The sequence below is a fragment of the Podarcis liolepis genome (genome assembly GCF_965112155.1).
Source record: "Podarcis liolepis genome assembly, chromosome: 4".
Taxonomy (NCBI): domain Eukaryota; kingdom Metazoa; phylum Chordata; class Lepidosauria; order Squamata; family Lacertidae; genus Podarcis; species Podarcis liolepis.
Window position 1 is genome coordinate 17,204,579 of NC_139558.1, and position 23,654 is coordinate 17,228,232.

The following is a 23,654-nucleotide window of genomic DNA, read 5'->3' on the forward strand; positions in this document are numbered from 1 at the left end:
GGGTTGCTGCTTTCACTGTGCAGCGATCCCTCTTGCTGTTCTGGCTTCTGAGATTCAGAATATATTTTTTTTCTTGTTTTCCTCCTCCAAAAACTAGGTGCGTCTTGTGGTCTGGTGTGTCTTATAGAGTGAAAAATACGGCACTTGCCCATGCAATGGGCTCATGGGATAAAGCTGTCCCATGAGCCCTTGCAAAGAGGAGGGGAAAGCTTTCATAAGGCTTCTTCTTCTTGAGTTCAGGGCCATTTCACCTCAAGAGCTTCCAACCCACTCACCCTCCAGTTAGAGCAGTGGTTCCCAACTTTTTCTTTGGCCATTTCTAAGCCAAATAAGCATTTCTAAAATCCTGACCCCACCCCCCTGCTGTGACATATACTTATTATTCAAAAAGTGAGCTCCTATTCGTATGGAGAAAGCTAAAAGGCCATTAACTTGGTCTAACTCATTCTCAAATTGCCCCCCCTATAAATCAAATTGCCCCCCTGTGGGGCATGTGCCCCACGTTGGGAACCACAGAGTTTAGAGCCTTTACTGAGCAATTTTAATTCACTGGTTGACAGGGCCAGAAAGGATTTCTCTCTCTCAACCTGATTGGCACTTGGTTGGATATTTTCCCCCTTTCCATTGGTGAAATCATGGTCTTCCTTGTTAGAAGAACATTGTCCGTTGAGGGTAGAAATGATATTAGGCAGGATCATGGGGGGGAGGGGCACAAAGGGCCTGAGGGGAGGATTGACAACAGAACCTCCAAACTGGGAGGTTGGGATATCTACCTGGTTGAAATCTGCACCCTGGTTGGCCAGTGAGAACCTGCTTGCTTGGCTTGTACCACAGCAAGGCTTAAGACTGGCTGACTCCCATGGAACGAGTTTGGAGTGCTCCAAACCAGGTGGATCCATTCCTTCAATATGGGTCCCATGTTGTTAGCATAACATAAGGGCGGGGGAGATATCCTAGGCTCTGGTTTTTTAGGACTCTGTAAGATCTTGGAAACAGCAGGGTATTTTTTTATATTTTTTAAAAACCATTCAGCTGCATCTGCTGGTACTTTACATAGAGAAATAATGACCGCTCCCCGCTTAAAATGGGGGGCGCCCTTTGCGTGGACGTGTGCAGCCCCTAGATCTGGAGCGGCTCCAACAGCATAGGCTTGGCTTTGCCTTCCCTCAGGTGGGATACCTGGAGGTCTCCACCTACCTCAGTCAGTTGTCCAATACCACCTGGGGGAAGCGTTGCCAAGGAGACCAGGCCAGGTAGGGGAGGGATTACCTGCCCACACAATAGAGGGAGGATCTTACCTAGGAATCCACACTTGGCTCCAGAGCTTCTCCAGGAAGGACATAGCTGGACTTCCTCGCTCCAAAGGTAAGCCTGGGGCCTTTGCCCCCCCCCCACTAGAGGGATCCCAAGGGATAACGGGGGGTAATGGACTTCAGGATACCCCTTCAAAAGGGGATCCTTTTCCTTAGGTGGGCCCTGATGCCCCGGGGTGTTGGGTGGTGGCACGGGGGCCCCTCTAGCTGCCCCCCCATGCCTGCGGGGGCGTGTGGGCCGCGGGGGGGGGGGAGGCAACGCCACGCGCAGCCCCTTCCCTTCCCCCGCCAGGCCTGGCGGCCCTGGGGTGCGGCGGGTGGTGGAGGGGGGTCCCCGGTCACCTCCCAGGGCCTTGGTGGCCCCCAGATGGCCTTTTCTAGGCCGCAGGGAGGCCCGCGGCGTTTCGTGAGGCCTTACTAGGCCTCGGGGGGGCTCCTCCGTGTCCCCCAGCCCTGGAGCCTCCCCCGGGCGGCGGGGGCCTTCCCGCCGCCCCCGCGATCGCCGGGGGGCCCCCGGGCCCCGCCACAAGGCCTCCCCCGGCTCCGGAGGGCTGCCTGGGCCGCGGGGAGGCCTGGCTGGGCCTCGGCGAGGCCTTGCCGCATTTTGCGGCCTAGCCGGGCCTCCGGCGGCCCTGGGGCCTTTCCTGGGCGGCGGGGGGCCTTCCCGCCGCCCCCGCGATCGCCGGGGGGCCCCCGGGCCCCGCCACAAGGCCTCCCCCGGCTCCGGAGGGCTGCCTGGGCCGCGGGGAGGCCTGGCTGGGCCTCGGCGAGGCCTTGCCGCATTTTGCAGCCTAGCCGGGCCTCCGGCGTCCCTGGGGCCTTTCCTGGGCGGCGGGGGCCTTCCCGCCGCCCCCGCGATCGCCGGGGGGCCCCCGGGCCCCGCCACGCGGCCTCCCCCGGCTCCGGAGGGCTGCCTGGGCCGCAGGGAGGCCTGGCTGGGCCTCGGCGAGGCCTTGCCGCATTTTGCGGCCTAGCCGGGCCTCCGGTGGCCCTGGACCTTCTCCTGGGCGGCGGGGGCCTTCCAGCCACACCCACAATCGCCGGGGTGGGGGCGCGGGCTGCGGCACGTGCCCTCCCCGGCTCCGGGAGGCCTAACCGGGCCTCGGAAAGGCTCTGCTGAATAGTGCGGCCTAGCTGGGCCTACAGCGGCTTTGGAGCCTCCCCTGGGCGGCGGGGGCCTTCCTGCCACCCCCCCATTCCGTGGGGGTGCCGCGGGCCACACTGCATGGCCTTCCCCCACCAGGGGGGCCCTGCCGCCTCGTATGGCCTACACCAGGCCTCTGGCGACCCTGGAACCTCCCCTGGGCGGCGGCGGGGGGACCTCTGCAGCCGGTGGGCATACCCGCCTCCCCCCCCAGATGGCCCCGGGGGACAGTGTGTGCCTCTGCTTGCCCCCCCCCCATAAACCATGGTGGGGCCTGCTTAGTGGTGGCCCCAAGTCTGCAGCCATTTCAATGGCGATCGCATGGCAGCAGCCATTGCGCCGGTGGCTACATGGCGGTGGCCATCCTGGATCTGGCTGCAGGGGCGGTCATGCTTCGGTGGTCCTTAGGCGCACCTATGGCCTCATCAGGTACGTATTGGTTTTGCATCTCACTATCATAGCTTGCCAGCAGGTGCAGTGGACAGCAGGCATCGCGCTCATTATCGACGAGGGGAGACTGCCCATGGACCTCAACTGAAATCTGTGCAGTGATTTTCTAAACTATTGCTTGTTTTATTTTGCAGCCTTTAGTAGCGATCCCTGCTGCGACTCAGTCCTTGCCTTATCTCCTCCCCTCCCATTATTTGAACCCTTCCTTTATCACTAGTGTGTGTTTGCAAATTGATAGCGGGCATTTTCTACCAATCATTGCCCCCCCCTTGTTCTACGGATTCCCTAGCATACCCTACTCTATTAGCCCCACACCATGCCACCAAAGAGTCAGGCTGCTTCTCCGCCCCGCATCAGAAGGGGCACTGTAAGGGGCGCGTCCACCAAGCCTGCCCAGAGACAGGCCACTGGACAGCGTAAGGCGCGTGCGACCAGGGAGGAGCAGCCCAAGAAGACCGCGCCCAAGAGGGCAGCAGCACCTAGAGGGTCTTTTGGGTCCATGAGCCCACTAGCCATGGCGAGTCGCGCCGGCAAGGGCTCGGCTGCCAAGCCGAGATGTACAGAGAGCTCCTCCTCTACCCGCTCCTGCCTTAGTAGCAGTCCCTCGCACCCGGTGCGTGGAGACAGTAAGGATAGGACCATTGCCCGGCTGAGGCGCCGCCTGGAGCAGCGGGATTTGCGCACAGGGCGCTCTGGGTCACCTCACAGCCGCAGGCAAGGGCGCAGTAGCAGCTCTGCTGACCGCCGTGTCCAGGAAGGCGCATCACGCTCATCATCCCTAAGTCGCACAGATCGCGTCATCGTGGGAGGAAACACCGCAAATCCAGGAGGAGAGCCACAAGTCCAAGAGGGACTCTTCTGGGTCATCTAGTTCCTCAGGTAGGTCCAGCTCCACTGATAGTACACGGGGGGGAGCATCAAAGGCTATTGGGTTACAGGCCCCCACGCCTCAGGGCTGCCGCACTGGGTCTGGCGGTGCCGCAACCGGAGGCACAGGCGTGAACATGGTGCTATTACGCTGTGTGGCGAGGAGGGCATTGACTCCAGAGGTAGCATTAGGAAATCCAACTTCAAAAGAACTGACCAGCCCCCAGGCCTTCGCCTGCGCGAGAAGTTGCGGGAACGCATCCTTAATGGGGAGTTTGTGGATTTGTTTGATCTGCTATCCCCTGCCTCTCCGACATGCCTAAAATCTAAATCCGCCAAGCAGAGAGAAAAAAAAAAAAAAAGATAAAAAAGTGAGTGTTGAGCGTACCTTTCGTAATTGGCTCACTGCATACACCACTTACATGGGTATTATAGTCGCTAGTTACCCTGACGGGTTGGCACCTGACCAACTACCTACTTATCATCCTAAAGGCTGAAGCCATGTATGGGGGGGAGGCGGCACTTGCCTATGACCAGGCATTCAGGGAGCGGGCGGCAGGGGACGACACAGCTAGATGGGATATCGAAGTTGATGACGTGTGGTCTGAGTTGGTTGCCCCATTCTTCAAGAAAGGGTCTGACAATGTGAAACAGTCCAAATACCAATCCAAGGCCCCCAAGAGATCTTGCTGGGAGTATAACAACGGTTCCTGCTTCAGAGAAAAATGCCGATTTGCTCATGAATGCGAGCGCTGTAGTGGATCTCACCCCACCACAAAATGTTTTTTGGGGTAGAAGTTTTTTCAAGGCTCCCGCGGATCAGGCGCAGGCACATCTCAAGACAAAAGAGAGGCCGGAGCCTCTACAGGCTCCTCTGGCACACAGCAAAGCAAAAACAATGCCCGCAAATAGTGTTCTCCTTTCCCTAGCCCCCTCACCCGTATCTATATCAGCAATGCTGCCTTTTTACTCCAGTACCCCAATAAAGAGGCAGCAAAATACATTGAGGAGGGCTCTAGGGAAGGTTTCCACATCCCAGTGGTAGTCACCCCTTCATGCACCAATCCCCCCAACCAAAAGTCTGTCTGAGATATGCCACACATTGCTGAGAAGAAGATCACCAAAGAACGTTTGCTGGGGCGAGTGGCAGGTCCCTTCTCAGAACCTCCATTTCCCACCCTCATAGTGTCTCCACCAGGTATCGTGCCTAAGAAGGCCCCAGGCGAGTTTCGATTAATACACAACCTTTCTTACCCAAAGGGTGGGTCAGTAAATGATGCCAATCCTCAAGAACAATGCTCAGTCAAATATGCATCTCTTGATCAGGCAATCAGGCTGGTTAGGGAGTGTGGCTCGGGCGCGCCCATGGCAAAATGTGACATCGAATCGGCCTTCCGTTTGTTACCAGTCCACCCCAGGGACTTCTGGTTGCTAGGTTTCAAATCATATCGGGGTATTGAACTGGATTCTGTCAGCCAAACCTCTTGCCTGCCCCTGGCCGAACTCGCCACGCTGAGGGAATTGGTTACCGCCACGATGGCCCAGAAAACGACTATGTTGCGTCAGGTCCAGACACTCTTAGGACACCTCTATTTTGAGGGCAGGGTTATCTCGCCCGGTCGCGCCTTTTGCGCACGCCTAGCCCGTCTCACGGCTGGTGGTGTTGCCCCCCACCACCACATCAGGGTCACTCATACCATAAGGGAGGGCCTCAAAATGTGGCTGACCTTCCTGAAAGTTACAATGGGGTATCCTTTTGGCGAGATTGGCTGCTGCTTAAGGAGCAGCTACAGGTGCACTCTGACACCTCTGGTCGCTCTGGCTTCGGTGTCTACCTCAGGGGTCACTGGCGTGCGCAGCCTTGGCCGACATCTTGGCACGCGGAGGGCATTACACGCGATTTAACTTTTCTTGAGTTCTTTCCAATCCTAGTAGCTCTCCGGGTTTGGGGGACCTTCTCAAGGACACCAAGGTGTGCTTCTGGTCAGACAACCAGGCGGTGGTAAGAATCATTGCGAAGCAATCTGCAAAATCCAACAGGGTAATTCGCGTGCTCCGTCTCTTCGTGCTGGAATGTCTGAAAGGTAACATCACCTTTTCCGTGCGGTTCATCCCGGGCCTCAATAACGACATTGTAGATGCCCTGTCTCGCTTTCAGATGGAGCGTTTTGGTGACCTAGCACCCGAGGCCGATCAACTCCCAGAAGCCTCTCCGGAGGACCTGGGGAACTCGGTCGAGAGAAGTGACAGCAGGGGTACTGAGCCCCCTTGCACCATCAACATTGCAATCCTACACCGGAGCATGGTCCCAATTCGAGGGGTTCAGAGATAAGTTTGGTTTACGACGCAGACGTGCAGCTAAGGAGTATGATGTTCTAATAGTTCACCTAAAGCGTAGAGGCATGCCCCCTTAAGACAATCAGCCTGCACAAGGCTGCTTTCTCATACTTCAGCAACTGTTTTTGGCTCCCAGACCCCTGTAACAATTTCCACGTAAGGAAGCTTTGCAGGGTGGCGTCACTCCCACCCGCCCATTCCAGATAAGAGGAGGACAGTAACCATTGAGATCCTCCAGCTGATATCGGATGTGCTCCCCAGTATCTGCTGGTCCAACTATGAGGTTAGGCTATTCAGGGCGGCCTTCCCCCTGGCCTTCCTTGGTGCGCTCCGTATCGGAGAGTGTGTTGGGGGCACATTGTCATCTCATCGCAGGGGCTTGTCTGTGGCTGATATCAACCCTGACAGGCGCATGCTACAAGTCAAAATCCGAGCCTCCAAAACCGATCAAGTAGGTAGGGGTACCACGCTAAGTCTAGCCCCCTCCCCACACACTGGACCATGCCTGGTCGCGGACACACGCAAATTCTTGAAGGTACGTCCTCCAGAACCAGGCCCTCCCATTCATGCATCAGGCCGCCCCATGATCCGTTGCCAATTTGTTTCAATATTGCGTAAGGCCATCCATGCTTGTGTAGGCGACCCGGCACAATTTTCTGGGCATTCCTTTTGTATCGGTGCAGCAACCACGGCAGCTGCAAGCGGCCTCCCGGCAGAACACATAAAAGCAATGGGGCGGCGGCGTTCAGCTGCCTTCAAAGGCTACATTAGATACAACCAGCAGACACTGACAGATACCATATAATCCTTTCTTTCAGGCTCAACCCCCAAACTTCGGCCACAGCATAGTGCATTGGGCGGCCATCCATGCCACCACTGGTCCAGGCGGAGAACATCTGGGTCTGCAGCCAAAGATCTCCATTGCCTGGTTCGGACAACGGGGAAGGCGTTGGGATCCCCTGCTCCCTCGGTTGCGTCACGAACTTGCGTTCCACAGTGGGATGCCCTGCTCCCTCGGTTGCGTCATGAACTTGCGTTCCACGGTGGGATGCCCAGCTCCCTCGGTTGCGTCATGAACTTGCGTTCCACGGTGGGATGCCCTGCTCCCTCGGCTGCGTCACGAACTTGCGTTCCACGGTGGGATGCCCTGCTCCCTCGGCTGCGTCACGAACTTGTGTTCCACGGTGGGATGCCCTGCTCCCTCGGTTGCGTCATGAACTTGCGTTCCACGGTGGGATGCCCTGCTCCCTCGGTTGCGTCACGAACTTGCGTTCTGCCACCCGCCAAGCGCGGTTGTGCTCCACCTCTGCGAATATGGCTTGGTCATGCGCAAAAGCATAATTTTGATCAAAACAGCGATCGCAGACCTGGAAAGCGTGCACGCCACTCACCCCAATATCACGATTTTCTGGTACGAACCTCTACCACGCTTGCATTGGCGTGGCAACATCAAACCCACTAGACTTAATTACACTGTGGAAAAAATCAATAGGGCAGTGCGCTCTGCAACCACTCGCATGGGAGGTCAGGTCATGAAACACCCCAACATTAAAGTTTACATGCAGGAGCTATTTCAGCCCGATGGCGTGCACCTATCGGACCTGGGTAATGAGCGTTGGCTGAGCGACATCAGGCATGGCCTGATTGATTGGTGGAGGATGGCAAAGGCGTCTTTCAGATGTTGGTAGTCTTGGCGGCGAGACCGCAATTGCGGTCTCGGGTGGCGGTATCAGGCCTTGGGCGGAATCCTTTTGTCCATCTTCCTCTTGCGGCGGCGATACCAGGGTTCCCCGTTAAAGGGGTTTTCTGGAGGGAGGCTTTGGCCGTACACCAAAAGGTCGTCATTGCTCCCTCCTGCGGCGGCGGCATTACGGGGGCGGCCATCTCTGCTTGAACATATGTTCTCCAGAGCCGGCCCATCCCCCCCACACACACTGGATAACCCTGATGCTCCCTAGGTCCCCGGCTGGGGACCGGGGAGGGAGAACGCCCAATGCCTGAGCCAAGGTCTACCCACATTTGAAATTTAATAAAGTTGTGGCCAATTTAATCCCATAGCACATTGTCTTGAGTCGTTATTCACATGACGGGGGGACCGTGCAGGATCTGGGGACTCCGCCTGTCCACGCAATGACCGCTCCCCGCTTAAAATGGGGGGCGCCCTTTGCGTGGACGTGTGCAGCCCCTAGATCTGGAGCGGCTCCAACAGCATAGGCTTGGCTTTGCCTTCCCTCAGGTGGGATACCTGGAGGTCTCCACCTACCTCAGTCAGTTGTCCAATACCACCTGGGGGAAGCGTTGCCAAGGAGACCAGGCCAGGTAGGGGAGGGATTACCTGCCCACACAATAGAGGGAGGATCTTACCTAGGAATCCACACTTGGCTCCAGAGCTTCTCCCACCCTACCCACCCTCAGTTAAGGTCTTATTTTGCAGGTTAACTATTCTTCACAGGTTTTGCAGGTTAACTTTTCTTCACAGGTATGCGGGCGCTGCTACGTTAAGGTCGCTGTTAAAGGGCCGGAAAGGAATTTCCCTGCATTGGCAGGTTTCGCCTTTCCCGTAGCAAAACGTCACAACTTTGGCGGTATCAGGCCTTGGGCGGAATCCTTTTGTCCATCTTCCTCTTGCGGCGGCGATACCAGGGTTCCCCGTTAAAGGGGTTTTCTGGAGGGAGGCTTTGGCCGTACACCAAAAGGTCGTCATTGCTCCCTCCTGCGGCGGCGGCATTACGGGGGCGGCCATCTCTGCTTGAACATATGTTCTCCAGAGCCGGCCCATCCCCCACACACACACTGGATAACCCTGATGCTCCCTAGGTCCCCGGCTGGGGACCGGGGAGGGAGAACGCCCAATGCCTGAGCCAAGGTCTACCCACATTTGAAATTTAATAAAGTTGTGGCCAATTTAATCCCATAGCACATTGTCTTGAGTCGTTATTCACATGACGGGGGGACCGTGCAGGATCTGGGGACTCCGCCTGTCCACGCAATAATGATTTCAGAGATTCTGCAGATAATCCACATACACTCGCCCTCAATTATAATAGGATTTAATATTAGCTTTCTTTGATATTTTCACAGGTGGGGAAGAACTATGCTCTGTTTGTTTGCATTCACTGAAGATAAACAGATACATGAATCTATGGGACTGCTAATTCTAGCTAATGGCAGTGTTGATCCACCTTTTATCAATAATAGAATATCTATAACTTGTTTTTCCCTCTCTTCTGTCTCAGGTTACATTAATATTTTGTGTACTCTGTGCACCTAGGTAAAGGAAAAAGGGGCTCATACTGTTTACCTGCGACTTAATTTTGTTATTTAGATAGAGTCTGCAAGAAACTCCTGCTTAAACCTTGACAAACTGTTTTCACTTTGGGAAAACCGACTGTTACTCTGAACAAAGAAGAAGAAGTCCATAGCCAGTGAGAATCTTTAAACGACCTCCATTATGCTAGTCTCCTTTTCCTTTCACACAACAGATTTCACAGCTCGCCTGCCTAGTTCTGGCAATGAAAACTGGGGGAAGCTATATATGGGCCAGCACCCCTCATTCCAATCTACTTCAGAATTAATACAGCAAAAATTAATTACCTAGACATTCACTGGTTGACTGTTACTTTATAGGAACATAGGAAGCTGCCTTCAACTAACTGGTCAATCCCATTCAATATTTATTTATGAAATTTTTATACTGCCCGTCATCTGTTGATCTCAGGGCAGTGCACAAGGAGCTGAAAAGCCTCAGACTTTTCTAGCTGTGGTCAAGCAGGGTCCCACCCTCCTAGGCCAGTGGGAAAATACCTGCCTGCCAGGTAGGTAGCAGATCCTGCAAGACTCACAGCTGAGATGCCATATTATCAATGCTGACTAGCAGCAGCCCTCTAGAGGTTCAGATTGAGGATGTTCCCAGTCCTGACAAGAGACTATGCATGTAAAGCAAATGCTGTTCAACTGAGCTAAGACCACCCCGAATCATCAGGAAACTACGAATTCCCAGAAATCCAAAATCCAAAACAGTACAAAATACAAAACTGTGGAAGAGGAGATAGCAGGACAGTTCTGACTGTTTTTGAAGGGCCTTAGAGTATAGGGAAATTGAGGGTTGGGATTTCCATCATTTGCAGCCAATTCTAACAGGAGCTTGGCTGCTATCTTTCGAAAGAGAACTAGTCTAGCCCAAGTGTATTGTAGATTCTGCACCTATTTATGTAAGTCCGTTTTAAATTACAATAGTAACACTATGCTCACAAGCAAGTAGAACATGTGAGTGGAGAAAACCACCCACACCACCTCTGAGGTCAGCCATCTACTGTAGGGAGCCTCCAATACACTTGGAGGCTTCTTATGTGATCTAGAACCCTGATTTCCAGGTAGTTCTCCTTTAAAGAATAACATGCTGTAAATTTCAAGTGACTTTCCCAGAGTTTTCCCCAGAGGTTAAAATCTATATTGTGTCCTATATATATTGCCCAGTGTGTCATTGAGGCTTTAACAAGCTCAGCTTTTGTTTTCCAATCTAATAACAAATTATACGTTTTAGACAAACGTTTGGGTCCCGTCCCCCCCCCCCGTAAAATGCAGCAATTCCCTGTAAGTCTCCCACTGTCTATCCATATTAACTCTCTTAATTGTAATAGCCTCAATAGGACATAGCCATAAATATGTTTTCCTTTCCAGCAGATTTTTATATTTCTCCCAAACTCTATACAGATTCTTCCTAAGAATATGGTTCATAAACACTTATAATTTTTTGCCTTCCCATACCAAAGACATGCATGCCAGCGAAATTTTAAATCATGACCTTCTAAGTCCAGGATGTCTGCATTATTCAATGTAATCCATTCTTTTAACCAGCACAAATAGGCTGCCTCATAATACCTTTGTAGGTCTGGCAGGGCAAAGCCTCCTTTTCTTTTATATCATCATATGTTTAATTCTTGGCTTTCCCCCCTGCCAGATAAATTTAGAAATATCCTTCTTCCATTCTTTGAAGCAGCCTGAATTATTTACAATTGGAATCGACTGGAATAAAAACAGCATCCTGGGCAATAGATTCATTTTAATAGCTGAGATTCTACCAAGCAGGGAGAGCTTCATTAACTCTCAAATCTCCAACTCTTTCAGCTGCACACTGCTACCTCCAACTCAAGGCGGTGATGGGGTTGAGCTAGTGCTCTTAGTTCCACTCTCATGTTCTACTTAAAGGTAAAGGGCCCCTGACCATTAGGTCCAGTCGTGGCTGACTCTGGGGTTGCGGCGCTCATCTCGCTTTATTGGCCGAGGGAGCCTGCGTACAGCTTCTGGGTCACGTGGCCAGCATGCCTAAACCACTTCTGGTGAACCAGAGCAGCACACAGAAATGTTGTTTACCTTCCCGCCAGAGCGGTACCTATTTATCTACTTGCACTTTGACGTGCTTTCGAACTGCTAGGTTGGCAGGAGCAAGGACCGAGTAACGGGAGCTCACCCCATCGCGGGGATTCGAACCGCCGACCTTCTGATCGGCAAGTCCTAGGCTCTGTGGTTTAACTCCCAGCGCCACTTACTTCTGAGTTTAATTTCTGATTATGACTATTAAACTTGTCAGCATCTTGACAAGTACTGTACGTATTGGCAGGAAGATTTCCTGCATTGTAATAGATAATGGCCCTCTTATAGACTTCCTTTACTGAGATAGGAAGCTGTAGAGCAAACCACGTGAGAAGATTCAGGTAGGTAAGAAGCTTTCTTTCCAGCGCTGAAAGGAAGAGACAAAAGTGCTTTCCCTGCCTATGAGCAGGCAATGGAAGGATAAGACATACATGGTCCAATGTGACTCAGGCAATAGAGTTTTGGATTTCAGCCATCTCATCAGTTCTCTGCATGGAAATCCCAACCTCAATTTTGTATCTTGTCGAACAGGAACAAATTGCATATGTTGTGATTCTGGTCGTTGCGATTCTGCATTTTTTAAAAATAATATATTTTTATTAGAGATTTCGTCGTTTTCAAAAATACATGCATTGTCTCTTTTTTTCAAGTTGTGTTTTCTACAGACCAGTTTCATTTGTTGTGAGATATTAGTGTTGCATGCAGCATTAGGTTAGGAAGTTAACAAATATCCCTGTTAAAAAAAGAGGGGGGTAAGCAGAATAGTCTGAGAAGATACAAGAAGAACAGATTTCCTAAGCATTACCAACAGATTTTCTGAAACACTCTCCAAGATTCTCCCCAGTTGATCAAGAAAGGAACGTGCAATTTGGCAGAGGAGTCAATTCCACTAACAATTCAGACTACAAGTCTATAAGCAGTTATCCTTAATTGTTACTAGCGGATCTCATTTGGTCCAATTCCCTTAATGTCTCATTTGCTCCTCCCAGCCCTCTGTTATTTATCTCTCTCTCTCTCCTTCACAACTTGTGACTCAGGAAGCGGACATGGCCCATCAACCATGTGATGTGGCCTGTCAGGTAAGGATGTTGGAGGAAGTTTGTGGCTCTGCATTCTGAAGCAAAATCGCCTCATCCTCACTTCCCAGAATTCTGGGAAATTCAAACTGTGGGACACATGAGAATGAGAAGCTGCAGTGAATACTATGAAGAAGTATGAGGGCTTCGTTTAAACTTCTCACCGAAATAAAGATACTTGCTGCTTGGCAGAACTTCAGAGTGTAGCTCCTACTGCACAGATTGAAAGTGGAGCCCTAGGACAGCATCTTCCGCCCAGTCAAATCTTGCTAAGAGTGATATCATATCATCATACTCTGTCAGTTGAACGCATTTGCAAACCCATTTTTGAGCCACAGTTTGTAACTAGTGTGATTGGATTGTATCTGGGAAAGTTTAAAATTTATCTTTGGACCACTCCATTGAATGAATTGTAACATTTTTTGAAATAAAAAATAGAAATTGATTTTTAAAAATAAAAATACAATTTTATTTAATGAATATAGATATTGCCATCAAACTCTAAATAATAATACAAATATCAGTAAAACAATCATAGCACAACACATCCTAGTGTTTTTTTATTTTGTATTATATCTTTATATATTATTTTCTTCCTATGATGTGTTAATACAAAACCTTTAACATCAGTTTTATATCACCCTATCTTTAAAAAAATATGAGTTAAATATTGATCTATTTTTCTTAACTAAATATCAAAGTTAAGCTCAAAAAAATCACAATATTAAGTATTTAAATATTTAAACATTTGCTTATAGAGTATATAAATATGCATGCATTCACTTCATTTATAGCAGCAATCTGATTTTAAACTTGTTATACTTAGCATATATGTGCATATAATTGTTGGAATCTATTTATTCATTTCCTTCCTCATCATATGGATGTATAATCTCTGTTAACAATATAATTTTGTGTAGATTTTTTTTCCCATCACACTTTACACTGCAAACAGGAAATATCAGACTTAAAAAACAGAAATAAATTCAAAATTGGTGTGGACTAAATTTGGACTGTTGTTTTTGTCCATGGAGTTTTCTTGGCAGGGATACTGAAGTGGCTTGCCGGTTCCTGTTCCAGGTGGATCACGTTTAGTCAAACTCTCCACTATGACTTGTCCGTCTTGGGTGGCCTTGCATGGCATAGCTCATAGCTTCTCTGAGTTATTCAAGCCCCTTCGCCATGGTGCTGTAGGAGACTCTTGAGTGCCCCATGGACTGCAAGAAGATCAAACCTATCCATTCTGAAGGAAATCAGCCGTGAGTGCTCACTGGAAGGACAGATCCTGAAGCTGAGGCTCCAAGACTTTGGCCACCTCATGAGAAGAGAAGTCTCCCTGGAAAAGACCCTGATGCTGGGAAAGATTGAGGCCACAAGGAGAAGGAGACGACAGAGGACGAGATGGTTGGGCAGTGTTCTCGAAGCTACCAACATGAGCTTGAACAAACCGCAAGAGGCAGTGGAAGACAGGAGTGCCTGGCGTGCTCTGGTCTATGGGGTCATGAAGAGCCAGACACAGCTAAACAACAACAACAAAATTTGGACTGATCATTACAACCAGCTGCTTAATAATTCTTCCCTATTTCCTTCCTTTCCTTGGCAATAGGAGGATGGCAGAAAATGCAGGTTTATCAAGGACCTGGAGGGTTAGTATTCATGAAGCATGGATTACATCCAGCTATGGATATCAGAGTTTCGGTAAATTTGAGCTAGGTTATAAACAAGAAAATCCAGTCTAGTCTCTATGTGAGAACATCTATATCTGGAATGTCCAAATAAGTGTGACAAATTGATTTTAAAAGAATGTTAGCTAGGACACACACACACACACACACACACACACACACACACACACACTTATATTTTTTCATAGCTGATTTTGCACAGGGATTAGGGTGAAGAAGAAGGGGAGGGAGCCTCAAACTAAGATAATAATGGTGATTGCCATTGCTGTGCCCTACAGATTAAGAGAGTATTGATCACCTAGGTTACTAGAGAGCAGGCATTATTGGTAGGCAATGATTACATTTTTTGTCAGGTACCTGCTATGCGTAGGTTATGTTCCTGCAAAATATATAATGCCTCCAAACCTACAGGGTCTGAATAATGCACTCCTACTGATTAATAAGGCCACAGTTGGGCTGAAATTCCTGCAAAATGATTTTTTAAAAGAAGTGTCCCATTGATTATTTCACAGGAACTGCTTTTCTCCTTTACATTCAGTTAGTGCCGAGGATACCCTCTGGTACTGTACTTGTAATTTTCTCCTATTGATTTTAACAGCTTCCTTGACCTTGGGCAAAGAGCCTTAAAATATCACCAGAGACAGAGGGTGTATGAAAAGCCTTTAAAGGAGGGATAAACAGAATATGTGCAGGAGGGAACAGAGAAAGAGCAAGTGGATATGCCAATAGCATTAATAAATGCAAGTACAACTAGGACTGCCAAAATGACTTGGAGTCATGGTTTCTCCCTTTCTCCCCAGGTTCAAAGTCTCCATCCCTTCTTGGCTTGTTGATTTTTGTTTGTCGAACTGGAGCTCCGCAACCCATCTGTGCCATACTTATTCTAGGTTTGTTTTTGTACTGTATATGTGCTTAGGAATTCAGCATGTTTCTATGTTGATCAATTCATCAGGGCAAGCATTTCAGCTTGCTCGACACAGTGATTCCCACTCTCTCCCGCTCCTGTTCTGGGGGTTCTTCCCACACACCCCAAACCAATTCCAGTGGGTACATGGGATTGCATGAAGGGAAGAGAGGGGAGCCTTATTGCTCAAGGGAAAGTGCTTGCCTTTGTAGCACAAGACTTAATCCTAGCTCATGGGATGATGAGAGTCGAAGCAGCAAACATGAAAGAACAGAACTGGGCTGTAGCAATTTCTACAGTGGGGAAGTTCCAAAATATTGCTGCAAAAGTTGGGTTCTACCTCTCTCTCTGCCAAGCAGTAGCAAGAGTCATTGGGGTTCCAGGCACTCACCCAGGCTTTGTGTTCCTCTGGAAAATTGAGACTGTTGTAGCTTTCATAAATATGGTTTATTCACCTATTTACACCTTCAGTCTGCATGGAAGGAGTCCAGATCTCACAGCATGGACATTTCAAGAGGGGATTGTTCCCCACAGGAGTCCAAGGCATCTCTCCCAGCCAGCCTTCAGCCAGCATGCCCAAGATGGATCCCAGCCTTTCTTCTCCCCTCTTCCTCTTCCCAGAACACCTTGCTAAAAGACTCCCTTTCCCCGTCACCTCACACCCAGTTACCCTGGCACCATCTGTCTTTGTTTGAACTGGTTCTCATGTGGTGCCTTCATTTGAAGGTTGTCTCCCTCATCTTCAAACTTTTTCAGTGTGACCCTGTTCTGCCAAGGCAATAAGCAGACATTGGGGTGAAGATTGCAGCTTTTATTAGCCACACAGCCAGCTTTAGGCATAAAACACACATACATAGTCACCAAAGCAAATTGCTAAGCATTTAAGCATTATTATAGCAAAACCTTCCCACGCCGGTTCATTCTGACGTTCCATCTGCTGTTGGAGAACCCTTAGGAATGACAGCAAACAATCTCCCTTGGATGCTTGGATGCTTATAACACAAGGCTTATCTCGGTAGCCTTGACATTAAGCCCACATTTCCTCTTATGCCACAATACATTCTCATATGCCATTAACTCCTTAAAGGACAAATCCTAAAAGTACCAATCGCTAGCTACTAAGCAGAGGCAGCTCCTTAATGAGGCGTCAATAAATAATTATTGGGTGCCCCTTGCCTCCTCATGATCTCAATATTCTTCTGCATATTTACAATACAGGCAGTGGCGAAGCTGCATGCTCCGCTACCAGGGGCGGAGAGCAGGCAGGAGCATGGCGTGCATTCTGGGGCCGTGATGCGCCACCTGTGGGGACGTAGCGCCTGGCGCAGCATGGGGGGTGCGCTGCAATGGCACCCTGCCAGAATAGTGGTGCCAGGAGCGGTCCACTCCCTCCGCACTCCTGTTCCTCTGCCAGTGAATACAGAACCATGCTGTCTGCAGTATCCAGACATCTGCCCCATCTTGCTTTCTTCTGGAGACAGCCACATGGGCCCAGGATAAGTTGCATCAGTGAATTTTAAACACAATCTTCTACATATTGTTACAGAGGCCTGGTGCCTGCCCCTCTCTCTGAGATGCCAGCTTCCTCTTTCTCCTTCCCAGAAACCTTTGCTCAAAAACTCCCTTTTCCGGTCCCTTGAAACAGGCCCCTTTACCCTTGGTAACAATTCACTCTCCAGGCTAAAGGATTCCTCTCCCCAATGGCCCATCAACACCTTTTGTCATGTTAATGGGTTTCTTCTTCACTAAGCCAGCCAGACTGGTTTGCATGTCAGCCCAGGAATTCCCTGAATTCCCTGTCTGGCACAGTTCTGCACTTCATTATTATTATTTTTATGGATGCAGAGAAGTTCAGCACTTTAAACCATATCCCATTTAATCAAAATTTTGGTATTTATTAATTTTGAAGGTTTACCCCCAAATCTATAACACCATTTATCAGATCTTACCATGTTTGATAGGGTTTTCTCCTATGGGTACAGAAGATTTCAGTGAAGCCTTAGTGCAAGATGTCATTTGTCCATTTTCATGCAGAAAACACTCCAGGGAATAGTTTTTCTGTAATAAGTGAGTGAAAACATATGGGGCTCTGTTCCAAGGAAGCACAACATGGATTCAATCTGGGAAGAACTGCCTGAAAAGAGTCGAATATGATAGAAATAATTGTTTAGAGAAATATTCTGTGTTTAAATATCCAAGATTCTCTTTCTGACAAATGCATGTATTGAGGAAATGCTCTTGGGGGTTTAATTCAATTTCAAATGAATAAGGAGTACAAAAATCATGTGCTCAAGATTAGATGAGACTTGTCCAAAGTCTGTCTCTACCCACCCATGGAATTACTGAAGCTCTGCACCTAAGGTGATAATTAAAGTTGCATAAGGGTGAGTTGATGGAGACAAAAAAGGAGTGAAAAACAGAAGAAAAATGAAAAGCGAGACAACCACGAGAAGCGACACAGCATGAACCAGGCAGGTTTCAAGCAGATTATTAAAATACTCTCAGTTAAAGGCCACAAGACTGTCACAACCTGAATGGAAGCACATTCTTAATTATTATTTTCAGGTTTTCTGACTCCATGGCCTAAGAACACCAAAGCTGAGCTCCCTGACCATCCAGCTTTGGGCAGGTCTTTAAATTCTGTTTGTTTGAATAAAAAAAAATATTTTATCCATTATTGAAGAACACAATATCCCAGCAAAGCACAAAGGGTGGGGAGCGGGGAGAGAGGACTCCTGTAAGAAGTCGGAACTCCATAAGACCCTCTGTCTCTTTACTATCTGTCTATACTTTTGGCCAACTCTTTACAAGTCAGTGTTCAGAAGGTGAACTATGCCCCAAAGCTGAATAGTCCTTGCCTCTCATATATGCTTAGAGTTAAGGGGGAAATTTACTGAGTAAGCCTAAGAAAGCTTCTTTCCTTTAAGAAATCGTTTCCTTTCAGCTGCACAGACCACACAAGACGCTAAAATATTCCCACCTTGCAGTTATGAAGTCCTAATTGACAGTTCCATACTGATGCATACTGGATAAATCAAAGAGCCAAAGTTTCCAGACCAGGACAGTTTGTCAAAAGTGCTTCTGGCATAATGCAACCTTCACTTTCCAGTTCACCAATAGACCTAGCTACGTGCCATATTTTTCGATCTATAGGACGCACTTTTCCCCCTCCAAAAATTAAGGGGAAATATGTGTGCGTCCTATGGAGCGAATGCAGGCTCCTTGGCTTCAGCGATAGCAACACGGAGCCTCCGAAGCGCAGAGGGAGTGCTCCCTCCACGCTCCGGAGCTACGCATTGCTTTCGCTGAAGCCTGGAGAGCGAGGGGGTCGGTGAGCACTGACCCCTCTCACTCTCCAAGCTTCAGGGATAGCTGCCTGAAGCCTTTAGAATGCAGCGGGAACTCGCGCTACGCTCCGAAGGCTTTACGTTCCTTTTGCTGAAGCCGGGAGAGCAAGACCCTCCTGGCTTCAGCAGAGAGGGAGAGCTGCGCAGTGCCGCTTCAGCTAAGCGGGAGGAGAAATGGAAGGGGCTCAGTTTCTCCTGCCGCTTCGCTGAAGCGGTGCTGAGCAGAGGGGGTAGATTTTTTTTTTCTTGTTCTCCACCTCTAAAACAAGGTGTGTCCTATGGTCGGGTGCGTCCTATAGAGCGAAAAATACGGTATATACCAAGGTCAGAAACTAGATTAATCAAAGAAAGCTGTACCTGCTGTGTTTCCTTCCAACTTCAAAGCCTCAAGGCCTGCTGGCTATCAGTGCTTCAGCTTTGATTAGATCAATCAGCTTGTATTCATCAGCCATACAGTCCACATGACCTTTGCTAGTTGACATAATGTTTCCCACCTCCAGTCCAAGTTACCAGCATGGAGAGACTGGTTCATATTGGGATCCTATCCTAGAGGGTACTGATGCTTCAAAACCATCACCCCCCTGCTGTGGTCCCAGTGTGAAATAGGGGCAGGATACTTGCAATTTTCATTGCAAAAATGAAACGAAAACAAAACTCCCATTGAAATGCATAAAGGAGATTGAACAAGAGTGCAGGGTAAAGATCCAATGAAAAAGAGGACGGAAATTAGCACCCCTGATATCCAGAAACACTGAATTCATGCTATCTCAACCTCTCTCAGACCCACCAAGCGTCCCTATTTTCCAAGGACAGCCTCAGATTTACAGAAGCTGTTCTGGTTTCATATTTGATCAAACAATGTCCTATTTTTCCTTAAAATGTTCCTGTTTTCATTGGAGAAATGCTGGAGGCTATAGTGAGATGTCCCTATTTTCATCAGAGAAATGTTGGAAGGTATGGAGTTATGTGACTCCCAGGCCAAGGAGATAAGTAACAATACAACCTTTAGAAGACACCTGAAGGCATCCCTGTATAGGGAAGGTTGTAATGTTCAATTTTTTTATATATGTTGTAAGCTGCTCAGAGTAGCTGGCGCAACCCAGTCAGATGGATGGGATATTATTGTTGTTGTTGTTGTTGTTGTTGTTGTTGTTGAATAGGAAACCCCTATTTTCAGCAGAGAAATGTTGGAGAGTATTCTCTCTGCCTTAAATACCCACTGGATTGGAGAAGATGAAATTGAACACTAAAGAACCACATAGGAAATGTACAGGAAAGATTGTGGTGACAATAGCACAGTCTCATTGCCATATCTAAACTTGCACGGATCTTGGAGCCAGTGTGGTGTAGTGGTTAAGAGTGGTAGTCTCGTAATCTGGGGAACCGGGTTCGCGTCTCCACTCCTCCACTTGCAGCTGCTGGGTGACCTTGGGCCAGTCACACTTCTTTGAAGTCTCTCAGCCCCACTCACCTCACAGAGTGTTTGTTGTGGGAGAGAAAGGGAAAGAAGAATGTTAGCCGCTTTGAGACTCCTGAAGGGGAGTGAAAGGCGGGGTATCAAATCCAAACTCTTCTTCTTCTTCTTGGAAACTGTAGCTGAGCAGCACCTTCATAAAACAATGAAGACATGGCAGTAAATTTCAAGACTTCAAAATCTCTTGTTTAGTCAAGGGCCAAACATGAATTTGAGGCCACCTGGCATCATGACTTCCTTAGGCAATTATTCAGTTGTTTCAGACAACAATTCATTCTCCACAAAAGAAACCCTTTCCTGTCTTCCCTGAGCTCCTTAGTCATCTTCATGGATTGGCTGAAGGAACAATTGATACGTGATTCATGGACATGCAGCTGAATCTGTTCCTCTTGCTTAAGTAGGTTCTGAAACTTTCCCTTTCCTTGGACAATAGCCATTTGAATTGAAAAATGTTGTAATTAGATTATCTCTTTGCAGAATTTATGATAATTGTTTTCGCCCTTCCATGAGACTGAAAATTCTATCTCTATTGCGCCTCTACAATATCTATCAACATAATCAGCATTGCACTGCTTTAACGATCTGTTGGTATTGGAAAAATGAGAACAATGACCTTTGAGCTAATTAGTTTATATGAAGAACCTAGTGAGATGGAAAGTATAAGACCTAATGGTATTTTAGATTATTCATTTTAATCATAACTGTGAAGGTAGTATCTGATCCTAATTAGACTACAGGAACCAAGTTCAAACAGACACACTGAAACATACATGTAAGTTATACCTATTCTCCCCTCAGAGAAATATTATCAAATTATCTAATTAATATTCAATAATTACCTTTAAAAACTACTTTGGAAAATGCAACAGCTTTTGACATTATGTATTAATTTCTTAGGGACGTGGGTGGCGCTGTGGTCTAAACCACAGAGCCTAGGACTTGCCGATCAGAAGGTCGGCGGTTCAAATCCCCGAGATGGGATGAGCTCCCGTTGCTCGGTCCCTGCTCCTGCCAACCTAGCAGTTCGAAAGCACGTCAAAGTGCAAGTAGATAAATAGGTACCGCTCCAGTGGGAAAGTAAACGATGTTTCTGTGCACTGCTCTGGTTTGCCAGAAGCGGCTTAGTCATGCTGGCCACATGACCCAGAAGCTGTATGCCGGCTCCCTCGGCTAGAAAAGCGAGATGAGTGCTAGAACCCCAGAGTCGTCTGCAACAGGACCTAATGGTCAGGGGTCCCTTTACCATTATTACTTTCTTGCTTGTCTCTATTTTTAAGAGACCAGCCTGAGGAAGAGTTGTGTGTAACTCAGAAGCTCCCATACTGTGAAACACAGTTGGTCCTAATGAAGTTTTTGTTTTACTGGACTTGTCAGAGGTATGATTGGAATGTGTACAAGAGTTTCCATTACGTTCATGCATATTTTTGTATTCTCACACTCTAGTCTCCCCCGTGTAGGACAGTCATACCTTGGTTTTCAAACAATTTAGTTCTCGAACATTTTGACTCCCGAATGCTGCAAACCCGTATATGACTGTTCTGCTTTGTGAACTATTTTTGGAAGCCGAACATCCGTCGGGGCTTCCACAGCTTCCGATTGGCTGCAGGAGCTTCCTTCAGCCAATCAGAGACCATGCTTTGATTTCTGAATGTTTTGGAAGTCGAACGGACTTCCGGAATGGATTCCTTTTGACTTCCAAGGTACAACTTTTAGCATTTCTGTGTGCAAATATGAATTGTGGTGTACTGCATCCGAAACCTTTGGATCCCTCCTCCATTGACCACAAACTTGACATGAGCCAACAGTGTGACGTGGCAGCTAAAAAAGCCAATGCAATTCTGGGCTGCATCAATAGGAGTAATAACATCTAGATCAAGGGAAGTAATAGTGCCACTGTATTCTGCTCTGGTCAGACCTCACCTGGAGTACTGTGTCCAGTTCTGGGCACCACAGTTCAAGAAGGACATTGACAAACTGGGATGTGTCCAGAGGAGGGCAACCAAAATGGTCAAAGGCCTGGAAATGATGCCTTATGAGGAACGGCTAAGGGAGCTGGGCATGTTTAGCCTGGAGAAGAGGAGGTTAAGGGGTGATATGATAGCCATGTTCAAATATATAAAAGGATGTCACATAGAGGAGGGAGAAAAGTTGTTTTCTGCTGCTCCAGAGAAGCGGACATGGAGCAATGGACCCAAACTACAAGAAAGAAGATTCCACCTAAACATTAGGAAGAACTTCCTGACAGTAAGAGCTGTTTGACAGTGGAATTTGCTGCCAAGGAGTGTGGTGGAGTCTCCTACTTTGTAGGTCTTTAAGCAGAGGCTTGACAACCATATGTCAGGAGTGCTCTGATGGTGTTTCCTGCTTGGCAGGGGGTTGGACTCGATGGCCCTTGTGGTCTCTTCCAACTCTATGATTCTATGATTCATTGCATTCCCACTGGAAGTAGCTAACCCTGAATGTAGTGTTTTGGAAGTGTTTGGAGCTGGGCAACAGACTCATTTCAGGCTTTTATGTTACACCCACTTAGGATCTGTTGTAACAAAGTGACACACACACCCCGTGCTGCTCCCACCTTCTGCCCTGCTTTGTGTGGGTACCAAGGATGTAGATATTGAACTGACTGTGCCATAAAACCCATTGCTGCCAGCCAGGGGTTAGAATTGTACCTTTTGTGTCTCTACCAGAGTCCCCAACTGAAATCTATAAAGCTGGGCATTAGCTTACAAAAAGCCATCAACCTCAGAAGGGGGTCTCTGGAGGCTTCTTTCATCAAGCCGCACTGATTCCACCATGGGAACATTATGCCCCACATAACCTTGTATTTTCCCCACTCTACCTCAAGCCTATTGTCTAAACCAACTCACACCATAATGTTCTCTTTCCCTTTTCTCAAAAGGCAGCCAAACATTAGAGATGATTCAGTACTCACAACCATTAGGGGGGAAGAAACAAAGTGTGTATGTTCATGAAATCGGTAGGAAGCCATTTTCTGGTGGCAAGACAAATACATTTCATCTTCTAAAACAATTAAATTATTTCCCCTAACTTGCCCCCATGAAGAGTTCCACAACAATCTGATCCATGCGGATAAATATTGGATGAACTCAAAGCCTTGATACATCATGCTCTCTTAACAATTACCTCAGCCATAAATTATTCTATGCAATTACAGAAGTCAATTACATTTAAATTGCTGCCATCATTGTAAATTGCAATAGTCACAAATACTAATCCTAATACCATGATCTTTATTACAGTTCTGTCTTGTTATTAAAAAAATGTGCAGAGGAAATGTTATTAGGTTGACACGGGACATTGTAAGGTGGCTTTTGTTGGTTTTTAATTGAAAAGAAATATAAAACTGGAATAATTAGGGAAAACAATTAACACAACCCCTTGCTATGCAGATCTAATGAATGAGTATAGATGTAGGAAGAGTTATACAGGCATGTTAAATTTGTTTCTAAAGACATTAAATACAACATTGTAATTAAGAAAAGAAGCTTTTATTGTTATATCCAATAACCTTTTAAAGCTTAAACACACACTCAGGGGTGATAGGTAGCAGGACTCCACTTCAGTGTAATAGGCCATGGCTAGTCCTAGGGAAAATGGCTAACAGCAACAAAAACAAGAATCTTTGAAAAGGAAGAGGAAGCAGACTCAAAAGGAATGGGGTAG